This window comes from Schistocerca nitens, chromosome 10, assembly GCF_023898315.1.
Source record: "Schistocerca nitens isolate TAMUIC-IGC-003100 chromosome 10, iqSchNite1.1, whole genome shotgun sequence".
NCBI classification, from domain to species: Eukaryota; Metazoa; Arthropoda; class Insecta; order Orthoptera; family Acrididae; genus Schistocerca; species Schistocerca nitens.
In genome coordinates this window covers 84,437,871-84,464,043 of record NC_064623.1, presented here as the reverse complement: position 1 = coordinate 84,464,043, position 26,173 = coordinate 84,437,871, and positions in this window count along the sequence as shown.

The window sequence follows — 26,173 nt, the reverse complement described above, 5'->3', positions numbered from 1 at the left end:
CGTTCACTAACAGTCAGTGCGTTCCAACCACTAATGATGACTTTTGTCTTAATGATGAACAAACGAACTTGGTTATGTCCTCTGTTGGTTTGACGACAATCGATGACGCGGGGAGCTCTATTGTAATGAGCGCTGCCCAGCCTAACACGACCGGTTCACTAAATTCAAGTAACGTTCAGGCAAATATTTCAAATGAAAATGAACGGGACACAGAAAGTACGACGGATTTATTTAATTCCGAAATAATGTCTGACAGTGTACATCCGACTGACAAACCCTTTTGTGAATCTCAGAATAACCAAATGGCTACAGAAAGCGAGACAATTTTAGATCCACCATTAAACAGCACAGTGAATAAAGTAGGTAATGTTACCTCGGATCAATTGATGGCATTATTGCTACAAGTTCTTGAAAAACAAGACAACACTTCCAAACAGTTTAATGAAAAATTAGATAACAATGATGTAAATTTCAAGCAACTTAGTGAACAGGTCAAACAACAGAACGAAAAACAAGACAAGCTTAATGAAAAATTAGATAACAATTCCAGACAGTTAAATGAAAAATTAGATAACAATTCCAGACAGTTAAATGAAAAATTAGATAACAATTCCAGACAGTTAAGTGAACAAATTAGAGCCGTTGCCGCGCAGTGCCATGACACTAAGGAACAGTTACGCGAGGAAATCGAGGCTTGTTCGCGAAAAAGTAGCGAAGAGATTAGAACTGTTGCTCAAGAATTAAGGGAAATGCAAACAGCCACAACAGAAACACTAAGAGCGGAAATCAGTACAGTCGCTAAACAATGCTCTGAAAAAGCTACACAATTACGCGACGAGTTTAAAGCAATGACGGTAGAACTTTCGCGCACAATGGATGAAAAGATTGACGCAAAATTCGAACAACAGAACACACAAATTAACGAACGTCTTAGTCTTCACATAGAAAACAGTAATACGCGTTTTCGTAAATTTATTGATGATCAAAATAAAGTAAAACGCCAAGTAATGGAAACAATCACTGCACAGAGACAAGAAGACAAACGTAAAATGTTTGCGAAGGCAAAAACGTATGTAGACAATAATATTGCCACAGTTTCGGACAAAATTAATACCATCGAACAGTCAAACACAGAATTACGTGACGAAATTTCTGATCTGAAATCGAAAACAGACACATACATAACAGATTTTCAAACAGTGACCGATAGACTCGAACAATTAGAACTAACACAGGATTCCGATGTCGTGAAAGCTGATGTTAAAAAACTGAACGAAACTACACGTAAATTGCAAAACCAGATTAATGCCAATGGCACTAAAACCGATGATCAGGTAAAAATACTGACTGAAAAATGTGATGAATTGGCCAGTCGTATTGACGTCATCGAAACTACTAATGACAATAAATCAGACGATACTTCACCGGTTGCATTTAATCAAACACCGGAATTTCAAAATTTACAGCAGACAATTAATGAGATTGATTCGTCTAATAACACATTGCGTCGAAAACTGTCAAGTTTACAGCAAGAAGTAACAGAGATGAAAAACACTTCAGTTAATAACACAGCACAGCAGACACCACTTTTCGAACATTTGCCAGACTCGCGCAACGCGTATAATTTGGGTAATCTACAGAGAGTACGGGACTTAGATTCCGAACAATCACAGTTCAACAGATTCTCTTACAACCATGAACCTGTTTCATCACACAGAGACGACAATTTCGATTACAAACATTTTCTGTCAGTGAGAAAGTTTAAAGTGTTTAAAAACGACAGAACACAGATTCACCCGCTAGATTGGATACAACAATTTAGCTTTGCTTTTCCACCGACTTGGCCTGTAACGCATAAGCTTGAATTTATTTGCAGCTTTTTGGAAGGCGAACCGGCAACTCGTATGAGGCCGATCACGAGGCAATGTTATTCAGTGGAAGAGTTTCAGAATGCGTTTCTATCTGCGTATTGGTCAAAGACGACACAGCGCGGAATTAAAGATCAGTTAATTAGCTTACCAAATTATGAGAACACGAATTTTTCCAGTGTGACGCAATTTTTTGAGCACATGGTGCAACAGAACCAGTACCTAAGTGAACCGTACAGTGAATCTGCACTTATTCAATTATGTATCTCTAAGCTACCGCGATCATTAAGAGTTTCACTTTTAACCGGCCAGCAAAAAGAAAATATTTCAGCATTCAGAGATCTGTTACAGCTGTTGGAGGTACAACAATCTGATTATTCTTTTGTGAACAAAAATTCTTCGTATAACAACGAAAGCCAACAGACGTACGGCAATTATGATCAAACACGTAATTTCAATAGGAGAAGTAACAGGCGCTTTAGGACCGACAACCAGCAAAATTTTAACAGCAGACAAAATTCACATTATCAACATCATCAAAACTTTCAGCAACAGGAGCCACCTTTTAGTAACAATAGACGTTTTGCACCACAACAGCATGAAGGTCAGCCGGTTAGCGTACCTAACCAACAATGGAATGCACAAGGTCAACCAGGCTTTAATGTTTCACCGCGTGCACGTGTAGTCCCTGATACAACAAATAGTAACGCACGGCAGCAAGGAAGCAACTACGTACAAAGAAGACAGTATTTTAATTCCTATCGCAATGCACCGTATAGGAATAACTATCACGACAAACGTGAAAATGACGAGCAAAATTATCAACGTACATATAATAATAGTCGATCTTACCAGCAACAAAATCATCAGCAACAACATATTCTAGTAAATGAACCCGACAGTAGGTATCATCCAGAGCGTAATGCGTCTGGAAGAAGTAATAGAACTGTTCAAATTGTAGAAATGCCACAACATCCTCGTGATGATAATAATAACACGTCAGATAGAATCTGACTAGATACTGTACAGGACGCATCTTCCAATAACACAAGCACTAGTTTTGACACGCAAAATGTTGTTCACGAGAATGTAATTACGTTTGACGACATCAGAGACACTCTTTTGCAGGAAAAACCAATTGTTCAGAAAACCATTTCACATCCTGTCATCGAAATTAAAATAGGTTCATCGAAATTTTCAGCAGTAATTGATTCTGGGTCACCTATGTCAGTCATTAATGAGGAAACTTTCAACGAGTGTAACAAAGAGAATATTTATCCTACATTTCCTTTAGGCAAAACGAAAGTGAAAGGAGCAATATCGAGTAAAGGAGTGGATGTGAAATTACAGACGCATTTATCATTTTTTATTGGAGGTCATATTTTTCACTCAAATTTTTGGATTGTTCCTTTATTGACAACAGACGTTATTTTAGGTACTAATTTTCTCGTACAACACGACGCAGTGGTTGATTTTCAAAATTCTTATTTAATGTTGAAAGACGAAAATGTACAATTAGCTTTAGAGTTTCAGCACTCATTATCGACAGAAGAGGAAACAATTAACCGCACAGAGGTCATTTCAGTATCACGTAACATAGACTGTAATCCCACATTGTTCACAGACACGTACGTACATAACTATAATACTCCAGACGAAGCTGACTACGACGTAATGCAGATGATTTCCGATAAGGTTAAACAAAGCAGTGCAAATTCAGACGACGAACGAACGCAGTTACATAAAATTCTTTTACAGCAAGCTCCAGTTTTCGACAACATTCCTGGTACTATGTCCGGTTTTATGTACGAATTTCAGGTCAAACAACACGATACATTTAAAGCAAAGCATTATCCTATTCCGTATATCCATAGGGAACAAGTCAAAAAAGAATTGCAAGACATGCTCGATCAAGGAATTATTGAACCAGCAGTTAGTCCGTACATAAACCCGCTGCATATTGTCAAGAAAAAAGATGGCTCACTTCGGCTTGTACTTGATTCACGACATATTAATGACATTATTATTAATGAAACAGATCGACCACAGACATTAGAAGAACTGCTACAGAAATTTCATGGTACAGCTATTTATTCTACATTAGATTTGAAATCGGGATTTTGGCAAATTCAACTTCATCCGAATTGCAGAAAGTACACAGCTTTTCTCTGTTTTGGTGACTGTTATCAATTTTGTAAATTACCATTCGGCTTAACTATTTCTTCTGCAGCTTTTATTCGCGGTTTGAACACAATACTTCCGACAGAACTTAAAGACAGAATTACGACGTACGTAGACGACATTCTTATCGCAGAAGCTAACTGGTCTGAACACAATCTAGTTCTTGAACGACTGTTGCAAACTTTCCATGCACAAGGACTTACAGTTAATCTTAGTAAATCGCATTTTGGCAAAACTTCTATAAAATTTCTTGGACACGTAATTTCAGCAGAAGGCATTGCGCCTGATCCAGAAAAACTTCAAGCTCTACGTGACATTACTGTTCCTACGACAAAGAAACAATTACGCAGTTTTTTGGGCTTAATTAACTTTTTTCGCAAATTTATTCATCACTCTGCTTTAGACACACCTAGATTATGTCAATTAACAGGTAAAAATGCTATTTGGGCTTGGGATAAACAAGCACATTCTGAATTCGTGAACCTGAAAGATGCTTTGTTGAATGCTCCACTTTTATCGCACCCAGATCTTAGCAGAAATTTTTCTATTGCCACCGACAGTTCCAACACAGCTTTAGGCGTACATATTTTTCAGGAAATTGAAGAAGATGGTACAACAGTAATTAAAAACATCGCATTTGCAAGTCGCATTCTCTCACCTGCTGAACGAAATTATTCCGTCACAGAATTGGAAACGTTATGTGTTGTATGGGCTTTCACGAGATTTAGGCATTTTCTTTATGGAAGACACACGACCGTTTACACAGATCATAGAGCTATACAATTTTTACTTTCAGCTAAATTTACTCACGACAGGTTAAGTAGATGGAAACTTTATTTACAGGAATTTAATTTTACAATAGTTCACATTCCCGGCACACAAAATGTAATAGCAGACGCATTATCCCGTTCTCTCAGCAACAATCAGCAAGACGTCGCAACCAACTTCTGCAAAGCAAATTTCAGCATCATGTACATTCAGCAAGTCGCATTTGAAAATTTTATTTCGTCGTCATTACAGGACATAGCAAAAGAGCAAAGTAAAGACAATGTGTGGAAAGAAATTAAACACCTTTGGCAAGATAAGAATAATGTTACGATTAGAAACCACTACACTGTACGCAATGACATTCTGTTTCGCCGCTCTCATCCAGACAGCAACAATTGGTTATTATGCATTCCTGACGAACTGATTAACAAATTAATCTGGTACACTCATTTAAGCTACGCACATTATGGAGCAAGAAAATGTTTTCTGATACTGAGACAGAACTGTTATTTTTCAAACATGGAAAAACGTATACGACGAGTTTTAGCGTCATGCAAAATTTGCCAGAAAGCTAAGTCAGACACCACTTCACACATTCCTCCATTATATCCCATTGTACCTGTTAAATTAAGACATATGGCCGCAGTAGACATTTTTGGTCCAATTCCGAGAACTAATAGAGGTTTTTGCTACATCTTTGTCGCTGTTGAACTCACTTCAAAATTTGTTACCTTCACTCCGTTACGCAAAGCTACTGCTAAAACTGTTTCGAAAGCATTTGTAAAGCATTTCTTATTTCATGTAGGGCATGTGATGAAAGTAATTTCTGACAATGGATCACAATTTCGTTCTGCTATATGGACACGCATGTTACGAGCTAGAAACATTTCTCCGATCTATATATCTAAGTACCACGCTTCTTCGAACCCTTGTGAACGATTAATGAAAGAAATTGGCAAACTGTGTAGAATATACTGCCACAAAAGACATGTTAATTGGGACACACACATACACTCATTCCAAGATGTAATTAATTCCATTCCAAATGAATCCACTATGCTACCTCCGTCTGTTATACTGAAAAACGTTGAACCACCCAACAAAATCAAAGAGTTAGTAAATTTTCCTACATCTCGTCGATTACGACACCACGAAATAATTGACATTGCGCTGAACAACATCAAACGTGCCGCAGAGCGCCGGAGAAGACAGCAAAAACAGGTTTGTAGACACCGAGACTTTCACGTTGGACAGAAGATATTAGTACGTACACACTATTTATCCAGCAAATTAAAAGGTAAGTGCAGTAAATTTGAACTTCTATACGCAGGTCCATATCGGATTCGCAGCATTCCTCACCCCAATGTTGTACACGTCGAAACTCTGAGAACCAGAAAATCGAAAGGCAACCATCATGTGTCAAACATTAAACCCTTTATCGAATGAAACCACTTTACGATGTAACATGCTATGAGGCCGTTTACACATTTTATGACCACTTATGCAATTATATTCACATGACTAATTACTGATGATTATCGTATTTTTTCTTGGCAAGTGCCCGGCAAGGTAAGGTTAGCAGGTCGCTCTTCTTGTCGTTACACATCAGACCGTGCACATTTTTTCAGATGAACTTACACATTTTATGACCACTTATGCAATTATATTGACATTACTAATTACTGATGATTATCGTATTTTTTCTTGGCAAGTGCCCGGCAAGGTAAGGTTAGCAGGTCGCTCTTCTTGTCGTTACACACTAGACCGTGCATTTTTTCAGATGAACTTACGCATTTTATGAATAATTATGCAATTCTCTATAATGACGCATTAATTTTATCAAATTCTCTCTCCATTGAAGTCTTTAATTATCGCATCTATTAACTACACTACATATAAGCTGAACACAACGAATGTCACATTTTGTCTTTCTTATGTATGTACGATTGTTTTCATGTTTTGTTTGTATGCACTGTGAACTAGTTAAGGTATAACACACACCATTTGACTTTGACATTTTGCCTTGTGATATCTCAACATCGTGACTGTTTTACATTTTCCTTTTTTTTGCTGCTGCATTACGATATTCTCTGTACACTTTTTGCCTTTAAACACTGTCTGTGCTTTGAGATATTACGTTTTCTGTCATGTTATGTTGTATGCTTAATTGAGTCACCATTAACCAGTCACTATTTAATGAGTATATGATTTAAATGCAAGACATTAATCTTTGTTCATCAATTTCAGAAATAAATGATGCGTACAGGAAATGAATTAAACAGAAGTGGGAATTTCACCTATGGAATAAACGAAAGAAGATGCAATAAGCTAATGAGGACGAGTAAATGGATCAGAATTAACAAGCATTAACCAGAATATATTATACACATCGCAGAATAGCAGTCTTAACTAATTTTTTCTTTCAGAATACAAAGCGATTGATGCAAGCTGTCAGACAGAACTACACATTTTAGTTTTAAGTGATGAAATATGCTAGGGATTAGGAATAGTTGTGTGATGAATAATGAAATGATTTTTGCAGATGATAATGAATGCTGATAATGAACAATGATGAAGAATATGGTACTATGAATAATGAAGTTTTTGTTTACAGGTGATGATAATGATGGAGTTATGATGATATGAATAATGAAGTTTTTCTTTACAGATGAGGATAATGTTGAAGTTATGTATTTATGCTATGTAGTTATTTAAGTATTTGTTGCAGTTTACTTTGACAGCAGGTGTTATATTGCGTAGTAGGATGACTGAAGGTTTTGGAAAGGACAGCTATGGAACACATTTTTTATACACATTTCACTACCTGTTAATTCGAAGTTCACTACTTTTCAGCATAGTCTGCGTTTCTTCTTTCAGTTCAATAATCCATTTTGTATTTTTCTTTCAGGAGAAGCTTTTTATGATAGTTACTAAACTTGTTACTTATTATACCTGTTCTAGTACTTGCATTTTTCTTACCCACTTGTGTCTATCATTTATAAATGTGATAACCTTGCTACAGCTGACTCATGACGAATGACGTTACACAATCTTTTCATTTATAGGAACAACGTAGAAGCAATTTTTTTTCTTATTTCTTCTTGCTTTCCCTTATAATTACCCAAAGCAATGCATTGCTAGCAGAAAAAACAAAATGTATTAACAGTCCCAGATAATGTCACTAGTTTATGATAATTCTGAATAACACTGATCAGCTCTGAATAGTATGTCACTTGAATAATGACTTCTTAATGATACCAAAACATAATTGCCACTATCTATTGTAATGAGAGTACTTATTATGCCCATGCTTATTAATGCTACTAATGTTTTGTACTATTCAATACTTGCTGGCCACTGAGTGCCCATAATTAATGTAACTTATAATGCCCATGCTTATTAATGCTACTAATGTTTTGTACTATTCAATACTTGCTGGCCACTGAGTGCCCATAATTAATGTAACTTATAATGCCCATGCTTATTAATGCTATGACTGTAATTAACTGATTTTTCTAATAATGATTTCTTAATGATATGAAGAATACTGAATGATGAATAATGTTTTATACTATTCAATACTTGCTGGCCACTGAGTGCCCATAATTAATGTAATTACTTATTATGCCCATGATTATTAAGGCTATGACTGTAATTAACTGATTTTTAATAATGATTTCTTAATGATATGAAGAATACTGAATGATGAATAATGTTTTATACTATTCAATACTTGCTGGCCACTGAGTGCCAATAATTAATGTAACTTAACGTTTTGTTAGTGTTTTCAATGATGACTTCCCATATTAATACTGAATGATGATAAATATTTTGTACTAATCGAAAGTTGCTAGGCCACTGAGTGTTAATAGTTACTTGTAAATATGTCATTTGAATGAGGAAAAATGTTTTGTAATACTCAATACTTGATGACGATTGATTACCACTCTTGTCTTTAAATTAATTAATGAACATTTTTCTGTAATACTACATTCATGGTACAGAAATGTTCAATGACTAGAGTATGGATACCGCAAACTACTTATGTAATCACTAATCAAGACTTGTGTGTTAGTTAATGTCCTTCACCTTCTGACCTAACTACCTGAAATTATTGTAACATCCATTTGTCTTGTCCATCCTCATTATCATGGAGCACTATATTTGGTTTTTGCACTAATTCTACGTTGGTGTGCCGCCTCTTAAAAGCGTGGTGTTGACACGACATGCTGTCCACCACTGTAGGCGAAGAAACTACTTATGTAATCACTAATCAAGACTTTGTTATGGAGCACTGTGTGCCGCCTCTTAAGAGCGTGGTGTTGACACGACATGCTGTCCACCACCGTAACCGATGAAGACGTTATTCTGGTCCCACTGTTTGGTGTACCTGGTATACTGCCAAATGATAGTATGGAATACTACTACGACGTTTCACTGTCTTGATACGCTGATAAATACTTCTGGGAACGGAACTGCAGATTGTATCACTTAGTTGTGATTCTGTGGAAAGATATGGACTTTCAGTGCAGCTGTGTGCAAACTAAAGTGCTACAACCATGATGCAATCCTTCCTTTCCTATCCTAATAGTGAAAATCATTTTTTTTTACTAACACCATTTATGTTCATGGCATATACATTTTTTCTCGATTTGTTGAACTCTAGTGCGAGTACAGTTGTGTCACTTGTCGACATGATTTTTGCCATTTGTTGTCAAAATACTAAAGACATTTTCGATTTGTTTTGAAGTGCAGTATGTGTGCACTCTTGTCATCTATATTGTATATACTTTTTGTGATTTGATGATTTTTTCTACTCTTGCGTTTATTTGTTATAAAAATGTTCAAAGTTTTCAGTGCATGTGCACTTATGTGAATATGTTTTCAACTGAACTACAGTGCCTGTGCACTCTTCTCAATTTTCGATATGATTTGTGTTCATTCTGTATACCTTTTATGATTTATGTCATTTGTTACTCTTGTATATACATTTCGTCTTTTACTGATATGTTCTCCACTGCAGTGCATGTGCACTCATGACACTTGTCAACATGATTTTTTTTTTTTTTTTTTTTTTTTTTGCCTGTTATGAAACTGCTAAAGAATTTTTCAGTGTGTGTACACTTTGTTATCTGTCAAATAATTTGTATATACATTTTTCCTGATTTGTTTTGTACTTATATTTTGTCTTGTCTGTAATGTTTTGTAATCGGTGCATGCGCACAACATTTAATTCATGTGATACATCTAAATATTTTGTAAATGTTAATTAATTAAAAGAAAAATTTGTTACGATGGCAAGTCCAAATGACTCACCATCGCTGCCAAATTTTTGCCCCCCCAGTGGAGGGTTATGAAACACGTATGTTGTGCGGCAGCGATGCTGAGACATTGTAGAATCTCTGACCAGAGCAGTTGCGCTCGACTCGCAGTAGCGAGCAGTCAGTCAGTCTGTCTGTAGCAGTCAGTTAGTCTGTAGTAGTCAGTCCTCAGTAGTGCTTGGAGTCGGTTGCTAGCAGTAGCGGAGAGCAGTCGGCGGGCGTCGGCATCGCAATGGTCGAGATTCAGGACGAGGTATAATTTATTTAAATAAATAATCATGCAGCTTTGCGCTCATCAGATAATGTAACGAACAGTCATTGTAATTTAACTTTCAAAAATCGCCCCCAATAATAATTTTGATTTAAAAGCAATTTTAGAGACAATCATTCAAATTTCCTTCCATTTCCTTTTAACAAAGATTTTTAAAAGGTACTTCCAATGCTTTTCATGCAAGCGCCAGAGAACAATAAGAGCAGAATTTTGACATGCAGTTTCACTAAGGTAAGAAATTTATTCTCGTTTCGCACAGGGCAAACACCGACTTTTCGGTTGAATTGAGTTTAGGTTATCATTACAGTTTCATTATCATGGGATTAGCGTTCATTATTTAATGGGAACTTGTACTTGAGTCAGATAGCGAGCTATCATTTAATTGTCTTTGCCATTAATATTCTTGTGGGGAGTTTATACTTAGCTGTGGCTCCATTAATAATAAATATAGTTTATTTAAGAATTTGTTGTGGGGAGGTTACAAGGTCTAGAGAGACTTCCTAGCACTCGCCCCAGTTGTACAGCCGACTTTGCTAGCGATGGTTCACTGACAAATTACGCTCTCATTTGCCGAGACGATAGCATAGCCTTCAGCTACGTCATTTGCTACGACCTAGCAAGGCGCCATTATCATTTGCTATTTATCTTGTGATGCATGTACCGTCAGACCGATGTTCACCAATTATGGATTAAAGTTAAGTATTCCAGCAGCTACGTACTTTATTTGCTAGTCTCAATTACTTTACCTGTTCCAGACCTCACGCCAGCCTGCGTGAGCCTAAACGCGTGCCTTTCGGCTTCCTCATAGTGGCTTGGCTGTCTTGCCAGGCCACAACACAGAGGACCTCTCTTTATTCCTTTACTGTGTCGACACTGGCGAAGAGCAGTAGTAGTACTGCAGTTGTTTCGATAAAACAGTTTTAGAAGTGAAGCTCAGCCCACCCTGTCCAGGCCCATGTTGGCTGTCTGCAGCTCTAATGACATTGGTGCTCGAGTTTCAACCTAAAGTTGCCGTACCAGTAGCGGCGCCTAACGGCAAATCATGGTACTAACACAACGCAAATCATGCAGTGCACAGTCTGAATGTTCATTCCCATAAAATTGGGCGCCCACATGGTAAATAGTTTTCCGTCTACCCTGTACTTTCAAACAATGAGATTGAGACTTACTCACACAAAACACTGCGAAATGTTAATAATCCCTAGTCAGTTAATAGTATTAATTGTATTTGAACTTATTAACAGCGTAATATGTTTCTCTATTATTATTCACAAAATTTACAAATAGCTCACGCGAATTTAACTGGTGTGCTGTATTTGATGAACATATCTGAAGAATACAGACGCTCAAAGCTTTTACAAGACCAATAATAGATAACGCGGCACCAGTCTAGGTAGCAAATGAAATGGCTCGGAGCACTATGGGACAACTGCTGTGTTCATCAGTCCCCTAGAACTTAGAACTACTTAAACCTAAGGACATGACACACATCCATGCAGGAGTCGAACCTGCGACCGGAGCGGTCGCGCCGTTCCAGACTGTAGCGCCTAGAACCGCTCGGCCACTCCGGCCGGCGGTAGCAAATGAAACAGATATCCTGAGAACACTTCCGACTGGAAGAAGGAATCAGAGTAGCTGGTAGAATAGGACCAAGAAAAAGAAACATCACTTTCCACCAACACGCAAACGTAACACCGCTACAGAAATACTGGATCCAACTCACAGCTGACGTAAGAGGAGAAGACAGCCGAACTACAAAATGAAACAACCACCACTCTAAATTTTCCTGCATTCACGTACTCAGTATTAGCAAATACTATTCTGATTAAAGACAAATATGCCCCCCTACACACCGAAAAAGTAAAAAAGGAAACATGCACCTTGGCTAACTGAAGAACTGAAACAGCTCATGAAATTCAAACACACTACACATATGGCATACAAACTATGCCACACGCCTGAAAATCATATTACTTACAAGCGGAAGCAGAACAGAGTCAGGCAAGCAGTAAAAAATGCGAAATTCAGTCATGCCCGTATATTAACCGACAACAGAAATAGACAGGCGTCTTGTAAAAAATAATGCGTGGTCTTGAAACAGGTAAAGTAAAAGCTACAACTGAATCCGTTGCCCCAGCGGATAAACTGAACCGGTACTTCACATTAGGTACAACTAAAATTGAACTACAACGAAAAAAAAAATGATTATTTGATTACTTCACGCAGGTAAACGACTATAGCCACGAAAAATTCTATCTACAGGATGTTACTTGCAAAACCATCAAATAAGCCATCATGAGTATCAGATCAGCTTCTAATAGACACGATGGTACCGCATTCCAAACGATGAAGCTTATTGCTCACACACTACTCCCATCATCGCCGGCCGCTGTGGCCGAGCGGTTCTAGGCGCTTCAGTCTGGAACCGTGCGACCGCTACGGTCGCAGGTTCGAATCCTGCCTCGGGCATGACTGTGTGTGATGTCCTTAGGTTAGTTAGGTTTAAGTAGTTCTAAGTTCTAGGGGACTGAAGACCTCAGATGTTAAGTCCCCATAGTGCTTAGAGCCATTTGAACCATTTTGAACAGATATAATCAACCACTACTTAACTACAAGTGTTTTCAATGAAGCTTGGAAACAGGGACTAGTTAAGCCCTTACCTAAAAAAGGACGTTGCTACAGCACACTCTTTCTACTGTAAGTAGGCTGTTTAGGTTTTTATATTGGTAACGGCACGTAGCGCTCTGTATGAAAATCACTGGCTGTGCTGTGTGCAGTCTGTGGCTAGTTTGCATTGTTGCCTGCCATTGTAGTGCTGGGCAGCGGCAGCTGGATATGAACAGCGCGTAGTGTTGCGCAGATGGAGGTGAGCCGCCAGCAGTGGTGGATGTGGGGAGAGAGATGGCGGAGTTTTGAAATTTGTAAGACTGGATGTCATGAACTGCTATATATATTATGACTTTTGATGACTATTAAGGTAAATACATTGTTTGTTCTCTATTAAAATCTTTCATTTGCTAACTATGCCTATCAGTAGTTAGTGCCATCCGTAGTTTGAATCTTTTATTTAGCTGGCAGTAGTGGCGCTCGCTGTTTTGCAGTAGTTCGAGTAACTAAGATTTTTGTGAGGTAAGTGATTTGTGAAACGTATAGGTTAATGTTAAATGGGTTCAAATGGCTCTGAGCACTATGGGACTCAACTGCTGAGGTCATTAGTCCCCTAGAACTTAGAACTAGTTAAACCTAACTAACCTAAGGACATCACAAACATCCATGCCCGAGGCAGGATTCGAACCTGCGACCGTAGCGGTCTTGCGGTTCCAGACTGCAGCGCCTTTAACCGCACGGCCACTTCGGCCGGCAGGTTAATGTTAGTCAGGGCCATTCTTTTGTAGGGATTTTTGAAAGTCAGACTGCGTTGCGCTAAAAATATTGTGTGTCAGTTTAGTGTTGATCAGAATAAGTAGAGAGAGTAATGTCTGAGTACGTTCAGTTTTGCTCAGCTGTTTGAAAAGCAAATAATGTAAGGGGTTTACCAACACAGCAATTCATTAATTTTTCTAAGGGGATGTTTCACTACGTTGTCCAAGGTCTTGCAATATACAGTCCACGATCAGCTACAACCAACCTACTGGACGAATACCAATCAAGCTTGTGAAAACATCGCATCACAACATCTGCGTTAATAAACTTGCCATGGATGCACAAGAGGCAACTGTCGCATGCTCCTTAGACTTCAGTAAAGCCTTGGACACTGTCGACTACGCTATTTTACTTGCCAAACTTAGCAGCCTAAAATTCTCGCTAAGTGCAGTGCAATGATTTCACTCATACCTGACATCTCACCAGCATGTCCGGTACCACACATTCACGATAGAGGCGGTTGGTTCCAGGCGTCCTCCAGAATTCGGTATTATGTGTTATACTCATTTCTTTGGACGTAAATGATGTTTCATCAGTTTTGTCCTACTGCAAATACCACATGTATGCTAATGACCTAAAGTTGTAACTAACAAGGGAACCTCCCCATCGCACCCCCCTCAGATTTAGTTATAAGTTGGCACAGTGGATAGGCCTTGAAAAACTGAACACCAATCAATCGAGAAAACAGGAAGAAGTTGTATGGAACTATGAAAAAATAAGAAAAATATACAGACTGAATTGTCTATGCGCAAGATAGGCAACATCTAGGATAATCTCAGTTCAAGAGCGCTGTGGTCCCGTGGTTAGCGTGAGCATTGCGGATCGAAAGGTCAACGGTTCAAGTCCGCCCTCGAGTTATTTTCGCAAATCTGATCTGTCCGTTCGTTCATTGACGTCTCAGTTCACTGTAATAAGTTTAGTGTCTGTATTTTGCGACCGCACCGCAAAACCGTGCGATTAGTAGACGAAAGGACGTGCCTTTCCAATGGGAACCGAAAACATGTGATCGCAAGGTCTTAGGTCAACCGATTCCTCCACAGGAAAACACGTCTGATATATTCTATACGACACTGGTGAAGGCATGTGCGTCACATGACAGGAATATGTTGTCGACCCACCTAACTTGTACACTTGGCAAATGGGTAAAAAGATTCTTCTACCTTGCCCGATTTAGGTTTTCTTGTGGATGTGATAATCACTCCCAAAAAACTGATGAAAACGTAAGAGTTTGTCACATAAACTGAAAATAAAATATTAAACTTTTCACCGGAGGCAGGACTCGAACCAAGGACCTCTCGTTCCGCAGCTGCTCACGCTAACCACGGGACCACTGCGCTCCTGAGATCGCGCCATTCTTGATGTTGCCTATCTTGCATATGGACTACTCAAATTGTATACTTTACTTATTTTTTCATAGTTCCACACAACTTCTTCCTGTTTTCTCGATTGATCTGTGTTCAGTTTTTCAAGACCTATCCACTGTGCCAACTTATAACTGAGGGGGGTGCGATGGGGAGGTTCCCTTGTAAGTGCAAAACCAATAAATCTGAAGACTGCTATCGGTAATCTCAATACCGACCTGTTTGCACTATCAAAGTGGGCGCAGGATATAGGGTTAAAATTCGACCTATCCAAAATACAAGCGGTTCTGGTTGGTCATTCTAAGCTCATTAGCAAGAAATATCGGGAATCTCTACCATTTTAAACCTTAATGTGATAAATATCAACTTCCCTAATTCACCAAAGAGTCTGAGAGTAGTAACAGATGCGTCTCAATTGGAGTGAGCACGTAACAGCATTGTGCAAAAAGGCATCCGTATCTCTCCATGCCCCAAAAAATTATAAGAACCTCTTCCCTATTGACCTGAAAAAGAAACTTGTTCAAGCACTTACACTTTCAATTATTGATTACAGCGATGTTACCTCATAAGTCCTTTCTCAGGAAACCTTACGGCGCCTGGAAATGGTTATGAATGCCTGTGTTTGTTATATTTGTGATGCTTGACTCTTTATCACATTTCAGCGCCATATGTACAGCCATCCTGGTTGCACGCAGACAGGCGCAGACATTTCCATATGCTGTGTCTTCACTACTGTCTTATCAATTAACACTGCCCTTTATATCTCTCTCCTTAATGTTCTTGTACTGACAACACGGCAGAAACATCAGCTCACTTTACAGCAAGCTCTCTTCTGCCCCATCCCATCGGTCAGCCACTTTCTCGAAGTCCTTCTCAGTAGCAGCAACTCGACCCTAGTATAAGCTCCCACATTATATTAGACCATATCTCTAGCTTCAGATGACAGTTAATGACACATCTGATAAAGCAACACTAAGGATTACCATTGCCCCTGTAAGCAGTCGTTTCCCTTGTACATCCGCCTTTCTAGCATGATCTCCCTCATTTCCCAGTATTCTTACCTGGCGCCGCCTCTTTAAATTTTCTTTTCCCAGAACTCGCTATAGCAGAAACCAGCTATTTTGTCCATCTCTATATTAATTTTACATCTGCGACTATCACTATTGTTATTATTGTCATTATAATTATTGAAACTTCCTGGCAGATTAAAACTGTGTGCCCGACCGAGACTCGAACTCGGGACCTTTGCCTTTCGCGGGCAAGTGATCTACTATCTGAGCTACCGAAGCACGACTCACGCCCGGTACTCACAGCTTTACTTCTGCCAGTATCTCGTCTCCTACCTTCCAAACTTTACAGAAGCTCTCCTGCGAAACTTGCAGAACTAGCACTCCTGAAAGAAAGGATATTGCGGAGACATGGATTAGCCACAGCTTCTGTAAAGTTTGGAAGGTAGGAGACGAGATACTGGCAAAAGTAAAGCTGTGAGTACCGGGCGTGAGTCGTGCTTCGGTGGCTCAGATGGTAGAGCACTTGCCCGCGAAAGGCAAAGGTCCCGAGTTCGAGTCTCGGTCGGGCACACAGTTTTAATCTGCCAGGAAGTTTCATATCAGCGCACACTCCGCTGCACAGAGAAAATCTCATTCTGGATTATTATTATTATTTACAGAGCTGCAGTACTACAAGGACTGCCAGTTTAACTTTATTACTTGATAGTATAATTTACCCACACTATCACTTCACCCACTCATTTCATTTCTGCCGATGGCAGAGGCTTTTGGTAAATTTCTCTCGATACACGGGCGAAAGGCAAGTTCTATATCATACCCTCTTTCACACACATAATTTAATAATAGAAATAGCACTAACAAGAAAGACCCTACGCAATTCCCTAAATAAATGGAATCCCAGCGGTATTACATGAGACACCAAAGAGTCCTATATTTTCCTCTCAAGACTGTAACTTCACAACATGACAAAAGACGACAATATTTAACACATCTGCTATTTCACTCATATGCACCTGGAGCAACGACGTCTAATTCTTACGACATCTTATCAATAAAACCACGTGTTTCCAAAATACAAACAGAACTAGTTAATGCGTATTAACAAGCCTTACAGCCGCAGAAGGACATGTTGTTGTTGTGGTCTTCGGTCCAGAAACTGGTTCGATACAGCTCTCCACGATTCGCTATCTTGTGCAAGCCTTTTCATCTCCGAATAAATACTGCAACCTTCATGCTTCTGAATCTGCTTAGTGTATTCATCTCTTGGCCTCCCTCTAAGATTTTTACCCTCCACGCTTCCCTCCTGTACTAAATTGGTGATCCCCTGACGCCTCAGAACGTCTCCTACCAACAGTTCTCTTCTTCTAGTCAAGTTGTGCAACAAATTCCTCTTCTCGCCAGATCTATTCAGTATCTTCTCATAAGTTACGTGATCTACCCATTTAATCTACATCATTCTTCTGTAGCACAGCATTTCAAAAGCTTCTATTCTCTTCCTGTCTAAATTGTTTGTCGTCCATGTTTCACTTCCATACATGGCTACACTCCATACAAATACTTTCAGAAACGACTTCCTGACACTTTATTTCTATATTCAATGTTAACAAATTTCTATTCTTCAGAAACGCTTTCCTTGCAATGCCAGTCTACATTTCATATCCTCTCTACTTCGACCATCATCATTTATTTTGCTCCCCAAACAGCAAAACTCATTCACTACTTTAAGTGTTTCATTTCCTGATCTAATTCCCTCAGCATAACCTTATTTATACTACATTCCATTATCCTCGTTTTGCTTTTGTTGACGTTCATCTTATATCCTTCTTTGAAGACACGGTCCATTACGTTCAACTACTTTTCCAGGTCCTCTGCTGTCTGACAGAATTACAATGCCGTCGGCAAGCCTCAGAGTTCTTATTTCTTCTCCATGGATTTCAATTCCTACTCCTTTTCTTTTGTTTTCTTTACTGCTTGCTCAATATACAGATTGAATAACATCAGGGATAGGCTACAACGCTGCCCCTCGACTGTTATGACTGCCATCTGGTTTCTGTACAAACTGTAAATAACCTTTCACTCCCTGTATTTTACAGCTTCAAAATATGAAAGAGAGTACTCCAGTCAACACCCTCAAAAGCTTTTTCTAAGTCTGCAAATGCTAGAAACGTAGGTTTGCCTTTCCTTAATCTAGCTTCTAAGATAAGTCGTAGGGTAAATACTGCCTCTCGTGTTGCAACATTTCTACGGAATCCAAACTGATATTCCCCAAGGTTGGCTTCTACCAGTTTTAGCATTCCTTTGTAGAGAATTCGTGTTCGTATTCTGGAACCATGACTTATTAAATTGATAGTTCGGTGGTTTTCACACCTGTCAACACTTGCTTTCTTTGGGATTTGACTTATCATATTCTTCTTGAAGTCTGAAGATATTTCACCGGTCTTCTTCACCAGATGGAAGAGTTTTGTCATGGCTGGCTCTCCGAAGGCGATCAGTAGTTCTAATGGAATGTTGTCTACTCCCGGGGCCTTGCTTCGACTTAGGTCTTTCAGTTCAGTGTCAAATCCTTGACGCAGTATCATATCTCCCATTTCATCTTCATCTACATTCTCTTCCATTCCCATAATATTGCCCTCAAGTACATCGCCCTAGTATAGACCCTCTATATACTCCTTCAACCTTTCTGCTTTCCCTTCTTTCCTTAGAACTGGTTTTCCATCTGAGCTCTTGATATTCATACATGTGATTCTCTTTTCTCCTAAGGTCTCTTAATTTTCCTGTAGGCAGTATCTATCTTACCCCTACTTATATATGCTTTTACATCCTTACATTTGTCCTGTAGCCATCCCTGCTTAGCCATTTTACGCTTCCTGTCGATCTCATTTTTGAGACGTTTGTATTCCTTTTCGCCTGCTTCATTCACTGCATTTCTATACTTTTTTCTTTCATCAGTTAAATTCAAAATTTCTATTAGCCCTCGTCTTTTTATCTACCTAATCCTCTGCTGCCTTCACTATTTCATCTCTCAAAGCTACCCATCCTACTTCTACTGTATTTCTTTCCCCTGTTCTTATCAACCGTTCCCTAATGGTCTCTCTGAAATTCTTTACAACCTCTGGTTCTTTCAGTTTATCTAGGTCCAATCACCTTTCTTCAGTTTTAATCTACAGGCCATAACCAATAAATTGTAGTCAGGGGCCACATCTGCCCCTGGAAATGTCTTACAATTTAAAACCTGGTTCCAAAATCTCTGTCTTACCATTATATAATCGTCTCCAGGCCTCTTGCACGTAAACCCTCTTTCATTATTCATAAGCCAAGTGCTAGCTATGATTAAGTTATGCTGTGCAAAATTCTACTAGGCCGCTTCCTCTTCCATTCCTTACCCCCCGTCGATATTCACATATACTTCTGCTGCAATCGAATTCCGTTCCAGTCCCCTATGACTTTTAAATTTTCGTCACCCTTAACTATTTGAATAATTTCTTTTATCGTATCATACACTTCTTTAAATGCTTCTTGATCTGCGGAACTAGTTGGCACATATATTTGCACTACTGGTGGGCGTGGGCTTCGTGACGTTTAACAAGTCATACAATTAGTGCTTTCCAGCATACAAAACGTATGACTCTTACTGGTTGGTTCTTGTATGTTCTACGATAAAAGCGGACAAATTTCCAGATCTGTTATTCTTGTCGTCAACTGGGTGTGGCATCCATTTGATCCCTTCGTATTTTATTTACTTATTTTACTTGCTTATTGAAATGACAGATGGCGGTAGTATCGCGTATACAAGGACTAAAAGGGTACAGCATTGACGAAGCTGTCATTTGTACTCAGGTGATTCGTGTGAAAAATTTTCCGACGTGATTATGGCCGCACGGAATTGGATTTCGGAATTCGTTAGGGAATTCAATATTCCGAGAGCCACAGAGTCAGCAGTGAGCTGAGAATACCGAACTTCGGGCGCTTCCCCTCACCGCGGGCAACGCAGTGACTGGCTGCCTTCACTTTACGACCGCGAGCAGCAGTGTTTGCGTAGAGTTGTCAGTGCTAAAAGACAAGCAAGAATTAGTGAAATAGCCACAGAAATAATTGTTGGATGTACGACGAACGTATTCGTTAGGACTGGAAATTTGGCGTTCATGGGTTGGGGCAGGAGACGGCCGACGCGAGTGCTTTTGCTGACAGCACGACATCGGTTGCAGCGCCTCTCCAGGGCTCGTAACCATGTCTATTAGGTCCTAGACGAATGGGAAACCGTGGCCTCGTCAGGTGAGTCCAGATTTTAGTTGGCAAGAGCTGATGGCAGGGTTCGAGAGCGGGGCAGATCGCACGAAGCCATGGACCCAGATAGTCAACAGGGCACTGAGCAAATTGGCAGTGGTTCCATAACAGTGTTTACACGGAACGGACTGGGTCATCTCTCTGGAAATGGTTACATTCGGCTACGGGGAGACCATTTGTAGCCATTCATGGTCGTTATGAGGAGGTATTGAATAGAATTGTGGAGAAGAGAAATCTGTGGCACAACTTGACTAGAAGAAGGGATCGGTGGGTAGAACATATTCTGAGGCATAAAGGGATCACCAATTTAGCATTGGAGGGCCGCATGGAGGGTAAAAGTCGTACAGGGAGACCAAGAGATGAATACACTAAGCAGATTCAGAAGGATGTAGGTTGCAGTAGGTACTGGGAGATGAAGAAGCTAGCACTGGATAGAGTAGCATGGAGAGCTGCATCAAACCAGTCTCTGGACTGAAGGCCACAACAGCAACATGGTCCCAAGCAACGATGGATTTTTTATGAATGACAATGCTCCATGTCACCAGGCAAAAACTGATCGCGATTTGTGATTCTTCAGTTTCTCCCGGCGTATTTCTTGCTTGAACAGTCCAAGGGTGTACTACTGGTCCATAGTGTCCAACGGGCACAATATTTCAGCGATCAGACCTGACGATGGCGACATGTCTGATCGCCGAAATATTGTGCCCGTTGGACACTATGGACCGGCAGTACACCCGTGGTCTGTTCGAGCTGATCGCGATTTGTTTGAAAAACATTCCGGACTGTTCAGGCTATTAATTTGGCAACCCAGACCGCCAGACGTGAATCCTACGGATCATTTGTGAGACGTAATGGAGATGTCAGTTCATGGATAAAATCCTGAACCGGCAACATTTTCCCAGTTGTAGACGTCTATAGATGGGTTAGTGTACTCAGGAAAAACTCCAGATCGCCCTCGTGAAGCTAATGTCGCAGCGCATTTGTAAAGACTTTGGCAAAGACGCTCAGAGGAAGCTCGACCAACATCACGATGGACGACTACTTCACCAGTGTTTCTCTACTTCAAGATTTATTGAAGGATAAAATTACAGCAGTCGGCACTCTTTTCCGTAAGAAACCACAAATTCCACGTGAAATCAAACCATGTAAGACACGAGAGGTTTTATCTTCAATATTTGTATTCAGAGATGATTTGACTATTCTGAGCTACGTACCAAAGAGTGTGGCGCTACTGAGTTACATGCATCTCGACGCCACTGTCGATGAGACTCATAAAAAGAAGAAATCAGAAATGATTCTATTGTATAACAAAACAAAATCAGGTGTAGATTCTGTTGATGAAAAGGTACGTACATACACTTGAAAAAGACAAACAAGGAGATGGCCGTTTGTATTATGGGCTAATGTAATGGATGTAGCAGCTATAAATGCTTTCTGTTTGTTCACAAAACAACTTCCTGAATATCACAACTGAAGATCACATAAAAGGAGGCTATTCTTGAAAGACCGCCCTGCGATATCTTCGTCCACATATGCAGTCCAGAGCCAAACTCGAAATTTGCAAAGAAATGTCATACAAGCATTGGCTAGGTGCGGCGTCGAAAGGTGCCAGGAAATGGATATCAATCACCAAATAAAAAGCCCCAGAAGATGGTTTCTGTGCCCACGTGAACTGGAAAGGAAAATTTCTCGCCTCGTGATGACTGGGTGTTGTGTGATGTCCTTAGGTTAGTTAGGTTTAAGTAGTTCTAGTCCCATAGTGCTCAGAGCCATTTGCATCATTTGAAAATTTCTCAGCGTTGTTCAAAATGTTCTAACAATGTATGCAATGAACATAAAGGGCTTGTTTGTGAAGATTGTTCCCAGTAATGTGTAAAACTACGTGACAGGCAGCCTAATTTTTATTTCTGCAATATGCTGTGTATCTCAGTTTCGGTGTGCCCATGTCATATGCAACTTGTTATTTTTCTTCCTTTCTATTTTGTATTTGGTTGCTTTACGCATACTGATTTGCATTGTACCTCTCCAAAGTACAATTCATAGTTTATTTGAATATCATGAAAAGTTATTGGATACAATAATAATAAAATTAGTATTCATTAAACTAAAACTTATTCCATTGAAATTATTGTCCACACATTTTCTATAGAATTTTTCTAAGTAAACTAGCTACAGACATGTTTATATCAATAAGATTTCGTAATAAATAATGTAACAAAGCTGAAAAATAATCATATTTATGGATATCTCAGTGGAGGTTTCTGACGTCCCCATCATGCGTTAACGTCAGCCTGAACACTCATGCATCCAAGGGTTAATTTAAATTTCAGGTTTTTGCTGTTGATACCCAACTTCCGGTGGCATTCTTCAGTAAGTGTCATCTTAAATTTTACCACCTTAGCTGTCGTCATTCATACCCGAACGAATACGTAATCGCGCATTCTCTCTCTCTCTCTCTCTCTCTCTCTCTCTCTCTCTCTTTCTCTCTCTATTCGGTTAGTCTGTTCCGACTCTCCGTGACCCCATGAACCAAAGCACGCCAAATTTTCTATCCTGCACTTTCTCCCGTTGGCTTTTCAGGTTAGAACACAATACTTCTCTGATGCCATCGATCCATCTCATCCTCGATGTCATCTTCTTGTAGTCCCTTCGATCTTCCTCAGCATTAGTATTTTTTCCAGTAATAATGCGTCCAAAGTAGGTCGACTTTTGTTTTAGTATCAGACCTTCCACGGAGAACTCTGGTTTTATTTGCCCTAATATTGACCTATTTGCAGTCCATGGGACTCCAAGAAGTATCCTCCAGCACCACAATTCAAAGGAGTCTATTCTTCGCCGTTCCGCCTTTCTAATGGTCCAGATCTCACATCCGTACATCACAACTGGGAAGACCATGTTGTTGTTGTTGCTGTTGTTGTTGTGGTCTTCAGTCCAGAGACAGGCTTGATACACCTGTCCATGCTATTCTATCCAGTGCAAGATTCTTCATCTCCAAGTACCTATTGCAACCTATATCCTCCTGAATCTGCTTAGTGTATTCATCTTTTGGTCTCCCTCTACGATTTTTACCCTCCACACTGCCCTCCAGTACTAAATTGGTGATCCCTTGATGCCTCAGAACATGTCCTACGAGGCGGTCTTTTCTTCTTGTCAAGTTGTGCCACAAACGCCTCTTCTCCCCAATTCTATTCAACACCTCCTCATTAGTTACGTGATCGACCCATCTAATCTTCAGCATTCTTCTCTAGCACCACATTTCGAAAGATTCTCTTCTTGTCTACATTGTTTATCGTCCATGTTTCACTTCCATACATGGCTACACTTTATACAAATACTTTCAGAAAAGACTTCCTGACCCTCCAATCTATACGTTAACAAACTTCTCTTGATTTCGTGGCTGCAGTCACCATCACCAGAAATCTGGGAACCGAGATAACTGAACGTAGACATTACATCCATGCCATGAAATGATAGGTGTAGTTGCCATAGTTTTCGTTTTCTTAACATTCGGCTTAAAACGAGCTTTTCCACTTTCTTCTTTCACCTTCAGCGAGAGAGTATTTAACTCTTCCTCACTTTCTGTCGACAGTATAATATCATCTGCGTATCTAAGTTTGATTGTACATATCCCAACTACTTTAATTCCGGTTTCTTCTTCATCTAGCCCGGCATTCATCATAACGTGCTCTGCACACAGATTGAATAAGTAAGGTGATAATATACCGCCTTGCCGTACCCCTTTCTGAATGCTGATCCATTTAGTTGTTCCACACACAGTTCTCACCGTGGCTTCTTCGTCAGAGTATAAACTCCGTACGAGATGAATGAGATGGTATGGTACTCCCATATTTTTGTGTACTACCCATAATTTAATACGATCGCCATAGACAAAGGTTTTGACGCAATCAATGAATCAGAGATACACGTCTTTTTGGCATTCTCTTGTATTTACCATAATCCACCGAATGTTGGCAATCTAAGTTCTAGGCGACTGATGACCTCAGCAGTTAAGTCGCATAGTGCTCAGAGACATTTGAACCATTTCTTTGTTGGCAATTTGATTTCTGGTTCCTCTTCCTTTACGATTTCCATCTTGTTCTTCCGGTAGTTCTCGCTCTAGATACTGGTGAAGTCTATTTTGTAAGATTTTCAGCACGACTTTGCTAGCATGTGAGATAAGTGCGCTTGTTCGGTGATTTGAGCATTCCTTAGAAATTCTTTTCTTTGGGATCTGGATGAATAATGATCTTTTCCAGTCTTCTGGTCACTGTTGCGTGCTCCATATTTCCTGACAATTCTGCTGAAATTCCATCATGTTCACAAGTTTTGTTTTTAGCCATATTTTCGAGAGGCCATTTGACTTCAATCTGTAAAACATCTGGCTCTAGTTCTAAAATATAATTAAATTCATGCTCATCAGCATTGCCAGTAAGCAGTTCTTTCTTATATAGATCTCCTACATATTCCGCCTGTCTTCCCTTCTTCTGTAAGATCTTTTCCATTTCTGTCTTTTATCGCTCTAATTTTCGCCTGGAATTTTCCTTTGATGTCTCTAACTTTCTTGTAAAGGTCCTTTATCCTTCCTATTCTGTTATTATCTTCAACGTCTTTGCACTGTTCGTTTATGAAGAGATTTTTATCTCTTCTAGCTAACTTCTGAAATTCTCTATTTAATTTAAAGATTCTGATCCATCCCCTTTGATTTTTGCTTTTCTTCGTTCTTCTGCAACTTGCACCTGGCCTTCCTGTTTTTCTTTTTCTTGGGAATGCATTTTCTGCTGCCTCCTTGGCAATATTGACTACTTCTCTCCACAGCTCTTTTGAGCTTTTGTCTTCTAACCCTAATACACTAAATCTGTTTCGGATTTGAACTGTGTAATCAAAGGGTACAGTCTCTAGGTCGTACCTGCCAGATGGAGCAGATTTTGCTACTTTCCTGAGTTTCAGCATGAATTTTGCAATTAAGCGCTCGCGATCTATTCTACAATCAGCTTCACGTCCCACTGTAGTTGACTGAACCACATTCTTCCACCTCTGATTACAAAGTATGTAATGTATTTGATTCCGGTGTTGGCCGTCTGGCGAAATCTGAGTATACAGGGCGGAGAAAAATTGTGTCATGAAATTTTAACCCTGGATAGCTGATGCCAGTAGGAACTAAAATTACTAATATTGTGTAGGTCGACAACGCGCCATTTTTAAACTACGGAAACTTGGCGCCACGCTCTCTGATTGGTCGTGGGATTGCCCTGTTGCCGTTTGTCGGTTGACGGGCAGCGCTATGGTTGTCGATTCACTCACCCCGTCACTGCCCCAACGTGATACGCACACGTGTCGGACAGGTCTTGCTGTTTGTCTCCACCTCACGTCAGTGGCATTCACAAGTAAGTTTCGCTTCGGCGCTTCGGAGCACACAAACGTCACCTGTGATTTAGTCATACAGTAAGCATGGCGGCGCAGTATGAGTTAGCAGAACAACAAGATATAATTTTTATTTATCGACTAGCCGACGGCAATGCGCACGAAGCTCGACGGTTGTATGAGGAACGGTACGCTGCAAGACGCCACCCACACCCGCAAACGTTTACACAATTTGCACAGGTCACACCAGTATTGAAGAAAGGTAGTAGGAGTAATTCACTAAATTAGAGGCTCATATCCTTAACATCGATATGCAGCAGGATTT